Source organism: Vicugna pacos, chromosome 30, assembly GCF_048564905.1.
Source record: "Vicugna pacos chromosome 30, VicPac4, whole genome shotgun sequence".
Taxonomy (NCBI): Eukaryota; Metazoa; Chordata; class Mammalia; order Artiodactyla; family Camelidae; genus Vicugna; species Vicugna pacos.
In genome coordinates this window covers 30,251,793-30,266,035 of record NC_133016.1, presented here as the reverse complement: position 1 = coordinate 30,266,035, position 14,243 = coordinate 30,251,793, and positions in this window count along the sequence as shown.

Here is a 14,243-nt window from a genome sequence, read left to right as displayed (position 1 = left end):
TTTCCTAGTGCCGGTTTGAAGTGCCTGCCGTTTTCACTGTAAAACCGAGTTGGAGCTTGTACCTCCCCATATATATGTATGGAGTGGAGTTGGCAACTGAAAAGAAACTTTGTGTTCCCTTCAAGCTAGGTGAAGGACGGCTTTCACACACACTTGTCTCTCAGAACTGAGCATGTGGAGAGACGTTCGTTCATCCAGCACAAAGGGAACGGGTTGCAGGAGAAACCCTTACTCTGGTTTCTCAGTCGGTTTCCTAGTGCCGGTTTGAAGTGCCTGCCGTTTTCACTGTAAAACCGAGTTGGAGCTTGTACCTCCCCATATATATGTATGGAGTGGAGTTGGCAACTGAAAAGAAACTTTGTGTTCCCTTCAAGCTAGGTGAAGGACGGCTTTCACACACACTTATCTCTCAGAACTGAGCATGTGGAGAGACGTTCGTTCATCCAGCACAAAGGGAACGGGTTGCAGGGGAAACCCTTACTCTGGTTTCTCAGTCTGTTTCCTAGTGCCGGTTTGAAGTGCCTGCCGTTTTCACTGTAAAACCGAGTTGGAGCTTGTACCTCCCCATATATATGTATGGAGTGGAGTTGGCAACTGAAAAGAAACTTTGTGTTCCCTTCAAGCTAGGTGAAGGACGGCTTTCACACACACTTATCTCTCAGAACTGAGCATGTGGAGAGACGTTCGTTCATCCAGCACAAAGGGAACGGTTTGTAGGAGAAACCCTTTCTCTGGATTCTCAGTCGGTTTCCTAGTGCCAGTTTGAAGTGCCTGCCGTTTTCACTGTAAAACCGAGCTGGATCTTGTACCTCCCCATATATATGTATGGAGTGGAGTTGGCAACTGTAAAGAAACTTTGTGTTCCCTTCAAGCTAGGTGAAGGACGGCTTTCACACACACTTATCTCTCAGAACTGAGCATGTGGAGAGACGTTCGTTCATCCAGCACAAAGGGAACGGTTTGTAGGAGAAACCCTTTCTCTGGATTCTCAGTCGGTTTCCTAGTGCCAGTTTGAAGTGCGTGCCGTTTTCACTGTAAAACCGAGCTGGAGCTTGTACCTCCACATATATATGTATGGAGTGGAGTTGGCAACTGAAAAGAAACTTTGTGTTCCCTTCAAGCTAGGTGAAGGACGGCTTTCACACACACTTATCTCTCAGAACTGAGCATGTGGAGAGACGTTCGTTCATCCAGCACAAAGGGAACGGGTTGCAGGAGAAACCCTTACTCTGGTTTCTCAGTCTGTTTCCTAGTGCCGGTTTGAAGTGCCTGCCGTTTTCACTGTAAAACCGAGTTGCAGCTTGTACCTCCCCATATATATGTATGGAGTGGAGTTGGCAACTGAAAAGAAACTTTGTGTTCCCTTCAAGCTAGGTGAAGGACGGCTTTCACACACACTTATCTCTCAGAACTGAGCATGTGGAGAGACGTTCGTTCATCCAGCACAAAGGGAACGGATTGCAGGAGAAACCCTTTCTCTGGATTCTCAGTCGGTTTCCTAGTGCCGGTTTGAAGTGCCTGCCGTTTTCACTGTAAAACAGAGTTGCAGGTTGTACCTCCCCATATATATGTATGGATTGGAGTTGGCAACTGAAAAGAAACTTTGTGTTCCCTTCAAGCTAGGTGAAGGACGGCTTTCACACACACTTATCTCTCAGAACTGAGCATGTGGAGAGACGTTCGTTCATCCAGCACAAAGGGACCGGGTTGCAGGAGAAACCCTTACTCTGGTTTCTCAGTCTGTTTCCTAGTGCCGGTTTGAAGTGCCTGCCGTTTTCACTGTAAAACCGAGTTGGAGCTTGTACCTCCCCATATATATGTATGGAGTGGAGTTGGCAACTGAAAAGAAACTTTGTGTTCCCTTCAAGCTAGGTGAAGGACGGCTTTCACACACACTTATCTCTCAGAACTGAGCATGTGGAGAGACGTTCGTTCATCCAGCACAAAGGGAACGGGTTGCAGGAGAAACCCTTACTCTGGTTTCTCAGTCTGTTTCCTAGTGCCGGTTTGAAGTGCCTGCCGTTTTCTCTGTAATACCGAGTTGGAGCTTGTACCTCCCCATATATATGTATGGAGTGGAGTTGGCAACTGAAAAGAAACTTTGTGTTCCCTTCAAGCTAGGTGAAGGACGGCTTTCACACACACTTATCTCTCAGAACTTAGCATGTGCAGAGACGTTCGTTCATCCAGCAGAAAGGGAACGGGATGCAGGAGAAACCCTTACTCTGGTTTCTCAGTCTGTTTCCTAGTGCCGGTTTGAAGTGCCTGCCGTTTTCACTGTAAAACCGAGTTGGAGCTTGTACCTCCCCATATATATGTATGGAGTGGAGTTGGCAACTGAAAAGAAACTTTGTGTTCCCTTCAAGCTAGGTGAAGGACGGCTTTCACACACACTTGTCTCTCAGAACTGAGCATGTGGAGAGACGTTCGTTCATCCAGCACAAAGGGAACGGGTTGCAGGAGAAACCCTTACTCTGGTTTCTCAGTCTGTTTCCTAGTGCCGGTTTGAAGTGCCTGCCGTTTTCACTTTAAAACCGAGTTGGAGCTTGTACCTCCCCATATATATGTATGGAGTGGAGTTGGCAACTGAAAAGAAACTTTGTGTTCCCTTCAAGCTAGGTGAAGGACGGCTTTCACACACACTTATCTCTCAGAACTGAGCATGTGGAGAGACGTTCGTTCATCCAGCACAAAGGGAACGGTTTGTAGGAGAAACCCTTTCTCTGGATTCTCAGTCGGTTTCCTAGTGCCAGTTTGAAGTGCCTGCCGTTTTCACTGTAAAACCGAGCTGGAGCTTGTACCTCCCCATATATATGTATGGAGTGGAGTTGGCAACTGAAAAGAAACTTTGTGTTCCCTTCAAGCTAGGTGAAGGACGGCTTTCACACACACTTATCTCTCAGAACTGAGCATGTGGAGGGACGTTCGTTCATCCAGCACAAAGGGAACGGTTTGTAGGAGAAACCCTTTCTCTGGATTCTCAGTCGGTTTCCTAGTGCCAGTTTGAAGTGCCTGCCGTTTTCACTGTAAAACCGAGCTGGAGCTTGTACCTCCACATATATATGTATGGAGTGGAGTTGGCAACTGAAAAGAAACTTTGTGTTCCCTTCAAGCTAGGTGAAGGACGGCTTTCACACACACTTATCTCTCAGAACTGAGCATGTGGAGAGACGTTCGTTCATCCAGCACAAAGGGAACGGGTTGCAGGAGAAACCCTTACTCTGGTTTCTCAGTCTGTTTCCTAGTGCCGGTTTGAATTGCCTGCCATTTTCACTGTAAAACCGAGTTGGAGCTTGTACCTCCCCATATATATGTATGGAGTGGAGTTGGCAACTGAAAAGAAACTTTGTGTTCCCTTCAAGCTAGGTGAAGGGCGGCTTTCACACACACTTATCTCTCAGAACTGAGCATGTGGAGAGACGTTCGTTCATCCAGCACAAAGGGAACGGGTTGCAGGAGAAACCCTTACTCTGGTTTCTCAGTCTGTTTCCTAGTGCCGGTTTGAAGTGCCTGCCGTTTTCACTGAAAACCGAGTTGGAGCTTGTACCTCCCCATATATATGTATGGAGTGGAGTTGGCAACTGAAAAGAAACTTAGTGTTCCCTTCAAGCTAGGTGAAGGACGGTTTTCACACACACTTATCTCTTAGAACAGAGCATGTGGAGAGACGTTCGTTCATCCAGCACAAAGGGAACGGGTTGCAGGAGAAACCCTTACTCTGGTTTCTCAGTCTGTTTCCTAGTGCCGGTTTGAAGTGCCTGCCGTTTTCACTGTAAAACCTAGTTGGAGCTTGTACCTCCCCATATATATGTATGGAGTGGAGTTGGCAACTGAAAAGAAACTTTGTGTTCCCTTCAAGCTAGGTGAAGGACGGCTTTCACACACACTTATCTCTCAGAACTGAGCATGTGGAGAGACGTTCGTTCATCCAGCACAAAGGGAACGGGTTGCAGGAGAAACCCTTACTCTGGATTCTCAGTCTGTTTCCTAGTGCCGGTTTGAAGTGCCTGCCGTTTTCACTGGAAAACCGAATTGGAGCTTGTACCTCCCCATATATATGTATGGAGTGGAGTTGGCAACTGAAAAGAAACTTTGTGTTCCCTTCAAGCTAGGTGAAGGGCGGCTTTCACACACACTTATCTCTCAGAACTGAGCATGTGGAGAGACGTTCGTTCATCCAGCACAAAGGGAACGGGTTGCAGGAGAAACCCTTACTCTGGTTTCTCAGTCTGTTTCCTAGTGCCGGTTTGAAGTGCCTGCCGTTTTCACTGTAAAACCGAGTTGGAGCTTGTACCTCCCCATATATATGTATGGAGTGGAGTTGGCAACTGAAAAGAAACTTAGTGTTCCCTTCAAGCTAGGTGAAGGACGGTTTTCACACACACTTATCTCTTAGAACAGAGCATGTGGAGAGACGTTCGTTCATCCAGCACAAAGGGAACGGGTTGCAGGAGAAACCCTTACTCTGGTTTCTCAGTCTGTTTCCTAGTGCCGGTTTGAAGTGCCTGCCGTTTTCACTGTAAAACCTAGTTGGAGCTTGTACCTCCCCATATATATGTATGGAGTGGAGTTGGCAACTGAAAAGAAACTTTGTGTTCCCTTCAAGCTAGGTGAAGGACGGCTTTCACACACACTTATCTCTCAGAACTGAGCATGTGGAGAGACGTTCGTTCATCCAGCACAAAGGGAACGGGTTGCAGGAGAAACCCTTACTCTGGATTCTCAGTCTGTTTCCTAGTGCCGGTTTGAAGTGCCTGCCGTTTTCACTGGAAAACCGAATTGGAGCTTGTACCTCCCCATATATATGTATGGAGTGGAGTTGGCAACTGAAAAGAAACTTTGTGTTCCCTTCAAGCTAGGTGAAGGACGGCTTTCACACACACTTATCTCTCAGAACTGAGCATGTGGAGAGACGTTCGTTCATCCAGCACAAAGGGAACGGGTTGCAGGAGAAACCCTTACTCTGGTTTCTCAGTCTGTTTCCTAGTGCCGGTTTGAAGTGCCTGCCGTTTTCACTGTAAAACCGAGTTGCAGCTTGTACCTCCCCATATATATGTATGGAGTGGAGTTGGCAACTGAAAAGAAACTTTGTGTTCCCTTCAAGCTAGGTGAAGGACGGCTTTCACACACACTTATCTCTCAGAACTTAGCATGTGCAGAGACGTTCGTTCATCCAGCACAAAGGGAACGGGATGCAGGAGAAACCCTTACTCTGGTTTCTCAGTCTGTTTCCTAGTGCCGGTTTGAAGTGCCTGCCGTTTTCACTGGAAAACCGAGTTGGAGCTTGTACCTCCCCATATATATGTATGGAGTGGAGTTGGCAACTGAAAAGAAACTTTGTGTTCCCTTCAAGCTAGGTGAAGGACGGCTTTCACACACACTTATCTCTCAGAACTGAGCATGTGGAGAGACGTTCGTTCATCCAGCACAAAGGGAACGGGTTGCAGGAGAAACCCTTACTCTGGTTTCTCAGTCGGTTTCCTAGTGCCGGTTTGAAGTGCCTGCCGTTTTCACTGTAAAACCGAGTTGGAGCTTGTACCTCCCCATATATATGTATGGAGTGGAGTTGGCAACTGAAAAGAAACTTTGTGTTCCCTTCAAGCTAGGTGAAGGACGGCTTTCACACACACTTATCTCTCAGAACTGAGCATGTGGAGAGACGTTCGTTCATCCAGCACAAAGGGAACGGGTTGCAGGAGAAACCCTTACTCTGGTTTCTCAGTCTGTTTCCTAGTGCCGGTTTGAAGTGCCTGCCGTTTTCACTGTAAAACCGAGTTGGAGCTTGTACCTCCCCATATATATGTACGGAGTGGAGTTGGCAACTGAAAAGAAACTTTGTGTTCCCTTCAAGCTAGGTGAAGGACGGCTTTCACACACACTTATCTCTCAGAACTGAGCATGTGGAGAGACGTTCGTTCATCCAGCACAAAGGGAACGGATTGCAGGAGAAACCCTTTCTCTGGATTCTCAGTCGGTTTCCTAGTGCCGGTTTGAAGTCCCTGCCGTTTTCACTGTAAAACAGAGTTGCAGGTTGTACCTCCCCATATATATGTATGGAGTGGAGTTGGCAACTGAAAAGAAACTTTGTGTTCCCTTCAAGCTAGGTGAAGGACGGCTTTCACACACACTTATCTCTCAGAACTGAGCATGTGGAGAGACGTTCGTTCATCCAGCACAAAGGGACCGGGTTGCAGGAGAAACCCTTACTCTGGTTTCTCAGTCTGTTTCCTAGTGCCGGTTTGAAGTGCCTGCCGTTTTCACTGTAAAACCGAGTTGGAGCTTGTACCTCCCCATATATATGTATGGAGTGGAGTTGGCAACTGAAAAGAAACTTTGTGTTCCCTTCAAGCTAGGTGAAGGACGGCTTTCACACACACTTATCTCTCAGAACTGAGCATGTGGAGAGACGTTCGTTCATCCAGCACAAAGGGAACGGGTTGCAGGAGAAACCCTTACTCTGGTTTCTCAGTCGGTTTCCTAGTGCCGGTTTGAAGTGCCTGCCGTTTTCACTGTAAAACCGAGTTGGAGCTTGTACCTCCCCATATATATGTATGGAGTGGAGTTGGCAACTGAAAAGAAACTTTGTGTTCCCTTCAAGCTAGGTGAAGGACGGCTTTCACACACACTTATCTCTCAGAACTGAGCATGTGGAGAGACGTTCGTTCATCCAGCACAAAGGGAACGGTTTGTAGGAGAAACCCTTTCTCTGGATTCTCAGTCGGTTTCCTAGTGCCAGTTTGAAGTGCCTGCCGTTTTCACTGTAAAACCGAGCTGGAGCTTGTACCTCCCCATATATATGTATGGAGTGGAGTTGGCAACTGAAAAGAAACTTTGTGTTCCCTTCAAGCTAGGTGAAGGACGGCTTTCACACACACTTATCTCTCAGAACTGAGCATGTGGAGAGACGTTCGTTCATCCAGCACAAAGGGAACGGTTTGTAGGAGAAACCCTTTCTCTGGATTCTCAGTCGGTTTCCTAGTGCCAGTTTGAAGTGCCTGCCGTTTTCACTGTAAAACCGAGCTGGAGCTTGTACCTCCACATATATATGTATGGAGTGGAGTTGGCAACTGAAAAGAAACTTTGTGTTCCCTTCAAGCTAGGTGAAGGACGGCTTTCACACACACTTATCTCTCAGAACTGAGCATGTGGAGAGACGTTCGTTCATCCAGCACAAAGGGAACGGGTTGCAGGAGAAACCCTTACTCTGGATTCTCAGTCTGTTTCCTAGTGCCGGTTTGAAGTGCCTGCCGTTTTCACTGGAAAACCGAATTGGAGCTTGTACCTCCCCATATATATGTATGGAGTGGAGTTGGCAACTGAAAAGAAACTTTGTGTTCCCTTCAAGCTAGGTGAAGGACGGCTTTCACACACACTTATCTCTCAGAACTGAGCATGTGGAGAGACGTTCGTTCATCCAGCACAAAGGGAACGGGTTGCAGGAGAAACCCTTACTCTGGTTTCTCAGTCTGTTTCCTAGTGCCGGTTTGAAGTGCCTGCCGTTTTCACTGTAAAACCGAGTTGCAGCTTGTACCTCCCCATATATATGTATGGAGTGGAGTTGGCAACTGAAAAGAAACTTTGTGTTCCCTTCAAGCTAGGTGAAGGACGGCTTTCACACACACTTATCTCTCAGAACTGAGCATGTGGAGAGACGTTCGTTCATCCAGCACAAAGGGAACGGATTGCAGGAGAAACCCTTTCTCTGGATTCTCAGTCGGTTTCCTAGTGCCGGTTTGAAGTCCCTGCCGTTTTCACTGTAAAACAGAGTTGCAGGTTGTACCTCCCCATATATATGTATGGAGTGGAGTTGGCAACTGAAAAGAAACTTTGTGTTCCCTTCAAGCTAGGTGAAGGACGGCTTTCACACACACTTATCTCTCAGAACTGAGCATGTGGAGAGACGTTCGTTCATCCAGCACAAAGGGACCGGGTTGCAGGAGAAACCCTTACTCTGGTTTCTCAGTCTGTTTCCTAGTGCCGGTTTGAAGTGCCTGCCGTTTTCACTGTAAAACCGAGTTGGAGCTTGTACCTCCCCATATATATGTATGGAGTGGAGTTGGCAACTGAAAAGAAACTTTGTGTTCCCTTCAAGCTAGGTGAAGGACGGCTTTCACACACACTTATCTCTCAGAACTTAGCATGTGCAGAGACGTTCGTTCATCCAGCACAAAGGGAACGGGATGCAGGAGAAACCCTTACTCTGGTTTCTCAGTCTGTTTCCTAGTGCCGGTTTGAAGTGCCTGCCGTTTTCACTGTAAAACCGAGTTGGAGCTTGTACCTCCCCATATATATGTATGGAGTGGAGTTGGCAACTGAAAAGAAACTTTGTGTTCCCTTCAAGCTAGGTGAAGGACGGCTTTCACACACACTTGTCTCTCAGAACTGAGCATGTGGAGAGACGTTCGTTCATCCAGCACAAAGGGAACGGGTTGCAGGAGAAACCGTTACTCTGGTTTCTCAGTCGGTTTCCTAGTGCCGGTTTGAAGTGCCTGCCGTTTTCACTGTAAAACCGAGTTGGAGCTTGTACCTCCCCATATATATGTATGGAGTGGAGTTGGCAACTGAAAAGAAACTTTGTGTTCCCTTCAAGCTAGGTGAAGGACGGCTTTCACACACACTTATCTCTCAGAACTGAGCATGTGGAGAGACGTTCGTTCATCCAGCACAAAGGGAACGGGTTGCAGGAGAAACCCTTACTCTGGTTTCTCAGTCGGTTTCCTAGTGCCGGTTTGAAGTGCCTGCCGTTTTCACTGTAAAACCGAGTTGGAGCTTGTACCTCCCCATATATATGTACGGAGTGGAGTTGGCAACTGAAAAGAAACTTTGTGTTCCCTTCAAGCTAGGTGAAGGACGGCTTTCACACACACTTATCTCTCAGAACTGAGCATGTGGAGAGACGTTCGTTCATCCAGCACAAAGGGAACGGATTGCAGGAGAAACCCTTTCTCTGGATTCTCAGCCGGTTTCCTAGTGCCGGTTTGAAGTCCCTGCCGTTTTCACTGTAAAACAGAGTTGCAGGTTGTACCTCCCCATATATATGTATGGAGTGGAGTTGGCAACTGAAAAGAAACTTTGTGTTCCCTTCAAGCTAGGTGAAGGACGGCTTTCACACACACTTATCTCTCAGAACTGAGCATGTGGAGAGACGTTCGTTCATCCAGCACAAAGGGACCGGGTTGCAGGAGAAACCCTTACTCTGGTTTCTCAGTCTGTTTCCTAGTGCCGGTTTGAAGTGCCTGCCGTTTTCACTGTAAAACCGAGTTGGAGCTTGTACCTCCCCATATATATGTATGGAGTGGAGTTGGCAACTGAAAAGAAACTTTGTGTTCCCTTCAAGCTAGGTGAAGGACGGCTTTCACACACACTTATCTCTCAGAACTTAGCATGTGCAGAGACGTTCGTTCATCCAGCACAAAGGGAACGGGATGCAGGAGAAACCCTTACTCTGGTTTCTCAGTCTGTTTCCTAGTGCCGGTTTGAAGTGCCTGCCGTTTTCACTGTAAAACCGAGTTGGAGCTTGTACCTCCCCATATATATGTATGGAGTGGAGTTGGCAACTGAAAAGAAACTTTGTGTTCCCTTCAAGCTAGGTGAAGGACGGCTTTCACACACACTTGTCTCTCAGAACTGAGCATGTGGAGAGACGTTCGTTCATCCAGCACAAAGGGAACGGGTTGCAGGAGAAACCCTTACTCTGGTTTCTCAGTCGGTTTCCTAGTGCCGGTTTGAAGTGCCTGCCGTTTTCACTGTAAAACCGAGTTGGAGCTTGTACCTCCCCATATATATGTATGGAGTGGAGTTGGCAACTGAAAAGAAACTTTGTGTTCCCTTCAAGCTAGGTGAAGGACGGCTTTCACACACACTTATCTCTCAGAACTGAGCATGTGGAGAGACGTTCGTTCATCCAGCACAAAGGGAACGGGTTGCAGGAGAAACCCTTACTCTGGTTTCTCAGTCGGTTTCCTAGTGCCGGTTTGAAGTGCCTGCCGTTTTCACTGTAAAACCGAGTTGGAGCTTGTACCTCCCCATATATATGTATGGAGTGGAGTTGGCAACTGAAAAGAAACTTTGTGTTCCCTTCAAGCTAGGTGAAGGACGGCTTTCACACACACTTATCTCTCAGAACTGAGCATGTGGAGAGACGTTCGTTCATCCAGCACAAAGGGAACGGTTTGTAGGAGAAACCCTTTCTCTGGATTCTCAGTCGGTTTCCTAGTGCCAGTTTGAAGTGCCTGCCGTTTTCACTGTAAAACCGAGCTGGAGCTTGTACCTCCCCATATATATGTATGGAGTGGAGTTGGCAACTGAAAAGAAACTTTGTGTTCCCTTCAAGCTAGGTGAAGGACGGCTTTCACACACACTTATCTCTCAGAACTGAGCATGTGGAGAGACGTTCGTTCATCCAGCACAAAGGGAACGGTTTGTAGGAGAAACCCTTTCTCTGGATTCTCAGTCGGTTTCCTAGTGCCAGTTTGAAGTGCCTGCCGTTTTCACTGTAAAACCGAGCTGGAGCTTGTACCTCCACATATATATGTATGGAGTGAAGTTGGCAACTGAAAAGAAACTTTGTGTTCCCTTCAAGCTAGGTGAAGGACGGCTTTCACACACACTTATCTCTCAGAACTGAGCATGTGGAGAGACGTTCGTTCATCCAGCACAAAGGGAACGGGTTGCAGGAGAAACCCTTACTCTGGTTTCTCAGTCTGTTTCCTAGTGCCGGTTTGAATTGCCTGCCATTTTCACTGTAAAACCGAGTTGGAGCTTGTACCTCCCCATATATATGTACGGAGTGGAGTTGGCAACTGAAAAGAAACTTTGTGTTCCCTTCAAGCTAGGTGAAGGACGGCTTTCACACACACTTATCTCTCAGAACTGAGCATGTGGAGAGACGTTCGTTCATCCAGCACAAAGGGAACGGATTGCAGGAGAAACCCTTTCTCTGGATTCTCAGCCGGTTTCCTAGTGCCGGTTTGAAGTCCCTGCCGTTTTCACTGTAAAACAGAGTTGCAGGTTGTACCTCCCCATATATATGTATGGAGTGGAGTTGGCAACTGAAAAGAAACTTTGTGTTCCCTTCAAGCTAGGTGAAGGACGGCTTTCACACACACTTATCTCTCAGAACTGAGCATGTGGAGAGACGTTCGTTCATCCAGCACAAAGGGACCGGGTTGCAGGAGAAACCCTTACTCTGGTTTCTCAGTCTGTTTCCTAGTGCCGGTTTGAAGTGCCTGCCGTTTTCACTGTAAAACCGAGTTGGAGCTTGTACCTCCCCATATATATGTATGGAGTGGAGTTGGCAACTGAAAAGAAACTTTGTGTTCCCTTCAAGCTAGGTGAAGGACGGCTTTCACACACACTTATCTCTCAGAACTTAGCATGTGCAGAGACGTTCGTTCATCCAGCACAAAGGGAACGGGATGCAGGAGAAACCCTTACTCTGGTTTCTCAGTCTGTTTCCTAGTGCCGGTTTGAAGTGCCTGCCGTTTTCACTGTAAAACCGAGTTGGAGCTTGTACCTCCCCATATATATGTATGGAGTGGAGTTGGCAACTGAAAAGAAACTTTGTGTTCCCTTCAAGCTAGGTGAAGGACGGCTTTCACACACACTTGTCTCTCAGAACTGAGCATGTGGAGAGACGTTCGTTCATCCAGCACAAAGGGAACGGGTTGCAGGAGAAACCCTTACTCTGGTTTCTCAGTCGGTTTCCTAGTGCCGGTTTGAAGTGCCTGCCGTTTTCACTGTAAAACCGAGTTGGAGCTTGTACCTCCCCATATATATGTATGGAGTGGAGTTGGCAACTGAAAAGAAACTTTGTGTTCCCTTCAAGCTAGGTGAAGGACGGCTTTCACACACACTTATCTCTCAGAACTGAGCATGTGGAGAGACGTTCGTTCATCCAGCACAAAGGGAACGGGTTGCAGGAGAAACCCTTACTCTGGTTTCTCAGTCGGTTTCCTAGTGCCGGTTTGAAGTGCCTGCCGTTTTCACTGTAAAACCGAGTTGGAGCTTGTACCTCCCCATATATATGTATGGAGTGGAGTTGGCAACTGAAAAGAAACTTTGTGTTCCCTTCAAGCTAGGTGAAGGACGGCTTTCACACACACTTATCTCTCAGAACTGAGCATGTGGAGAGACATTCGTTCATCCAGCACAAAGGGAACGGTTTGTAGGAGAAACCCTTTCTCTGGATTCTCAGTCGGTTTCCTAGTGCCAGTTTGAAGTGCCTGCCGTTTTCACTGTAAAACCGAGCTGGAGCTTGTACCTCCCCATATATATGTATGGAGTGGAGTTGGCAACTGAAAAGAAACTTTGTGTTCCCTTCAAGCTAGGTGAAGGACGGCTTTCACACACACTTCTCTCTCAGAACTGAGCATGTGGAGAGACGTTCGTTCATCCAGCACAAAGGGAACGGTTTGTAGGAGAAACCCTTTCTCTGGATTCTCAGTCGGTTTCCTAGTGCCAGTTTGAAGTGCCTGCCGTTTTCACTGTAAAACCGAGCTGGAGCTTGTACCTCCACATATATATGTATGGAGTGAAGTTGGCAACTGAAAAGAAACTTTGTGTTCCCTTCAAGCTAGGTGAAGGACGGCTTTCACACACACTTATCTCTCAGAACTGAGCATGTGGAGAGACGTTCGTTCATCCAGCACAAAGGGAACGGGTTGCAGGAGAAACCCTTACTCTGGTTTCTCAGTCTGTTTCCTAGTGCCGGTTTGAATTGCCTGCCATTTTCACTGTAAAACCGAGTTGGAGCTTGTACCTCCCCATATATATGTATGGAGTGGAGTTGGCAACTGAAAAGAAACTTTGTGTTCCCTTCAAGATAGGTGAAGGGCGGCTTTCACACACACTTATCTCTCAGAACTGAGCATGTGGAGAGACGTTCGTTCATCCAGCACAAAGGGAACGGGTTGCAGGAGAAACCCTTACTCTGGTTTCTCAGTCTGTTTCCTAGTGCCGGTTTGAAGTGCCTGCCGTTTTCACTGTAAAACCGAGTTGGAGCTTGTACCTCCCCATATATATGTATGGAGTGGAGTTGGCAACTGAAAAGAAACTTTGTGTTCCCTTCAAGCTAGGTGAAGGACGGTTTTCACACACACTTATCTCTTAGAACAGAGCATGTGGAGAGACGTTCGTTCATCCAGCACAAAGGGAACGGGTTGCAGGAGAAACCCTTACTCTGGTTTCTCAGTCTGTTTCCTAGTGCCGGTTTGAAGTGCCTGCCGTTTTCACTGTAAAACCGAGTTGGAGCTTGTACCTCCCCATATATATGTATGGAGTGGAGTTGGCAACTGAAAAGAAACTTTGTGTTCCCTTCAAGCTAGGTGAAGGACGGCTTTCACACACACTTATCTCTCAGAACTGAGCATGTGGAGAGACGTTCGTTCATCCAGCACAAAGGGAACGGGTTGCAGGAGAAACCCTTACTCTGGATTCTCAGTCTGTTTCCTAGTGCCGGTTTGAAGTGCCTGCCGTTTTCACTGGAAAACCGAATTGGAGCTTGTACCTCCCCATATATATGTATGGAGTGGAGTTGGCAACTGAAAAGAAACTTTGTGTTCCCTTCAAGCTAGGTGAAGGACGGCTTTCACACACACTTATCTCTCAGAACTGAGCATGTGGAGAGACGTTCGTTCATCCAGCACAAAGGGAACGTGTTGCAGGAGAAACCCTTACTCTGGTTTCTCAGTCTGTTTCCTAGTGCCGGTTTGAAGTGCCTGCCGTTTTCACTGTAAAACCGAGTTGGAGCTTGTACCTCCCCATATATATGTATGGAGTGGAGTTGGCAACTGAAAAGAAACTTTGTGTTCCCTTCAAGCTAGGTGAAGGACGGCTTTCACACACACTTATCTCTCAGAACTGAGCATGTGGAGAGACGTTCGTTCATCCAGCACAAAGGGAACGGGTTGCAGGAGAAACCCTTACTCTGGATTCTCAGTCGGTTTCCTAGTGCCGGTTTGAAGTGCCTGCCGTTTTCACTGTAAAACCGAGTTGGAGCTTGTACCTCCCCATATATATGTATGGAGTGGAGTTGGCAACTGAAAAGAAACTTTGTGTTCCCTTCAAGCTAGGTGAAGGACGGCTTTCACACACACTTATCTCTCAGAACTGAGCATGTGGAGAGACGTTCGTTCATCCAGCACAAAGGGAACGGTTTATAGGAGAAACCCTTTCTCTGGATTCTCAGTCGGTTTCCTAGTGCCAGTTTGAAGTGCCTGCCGTTTTCACTGTAAAACCGAGCT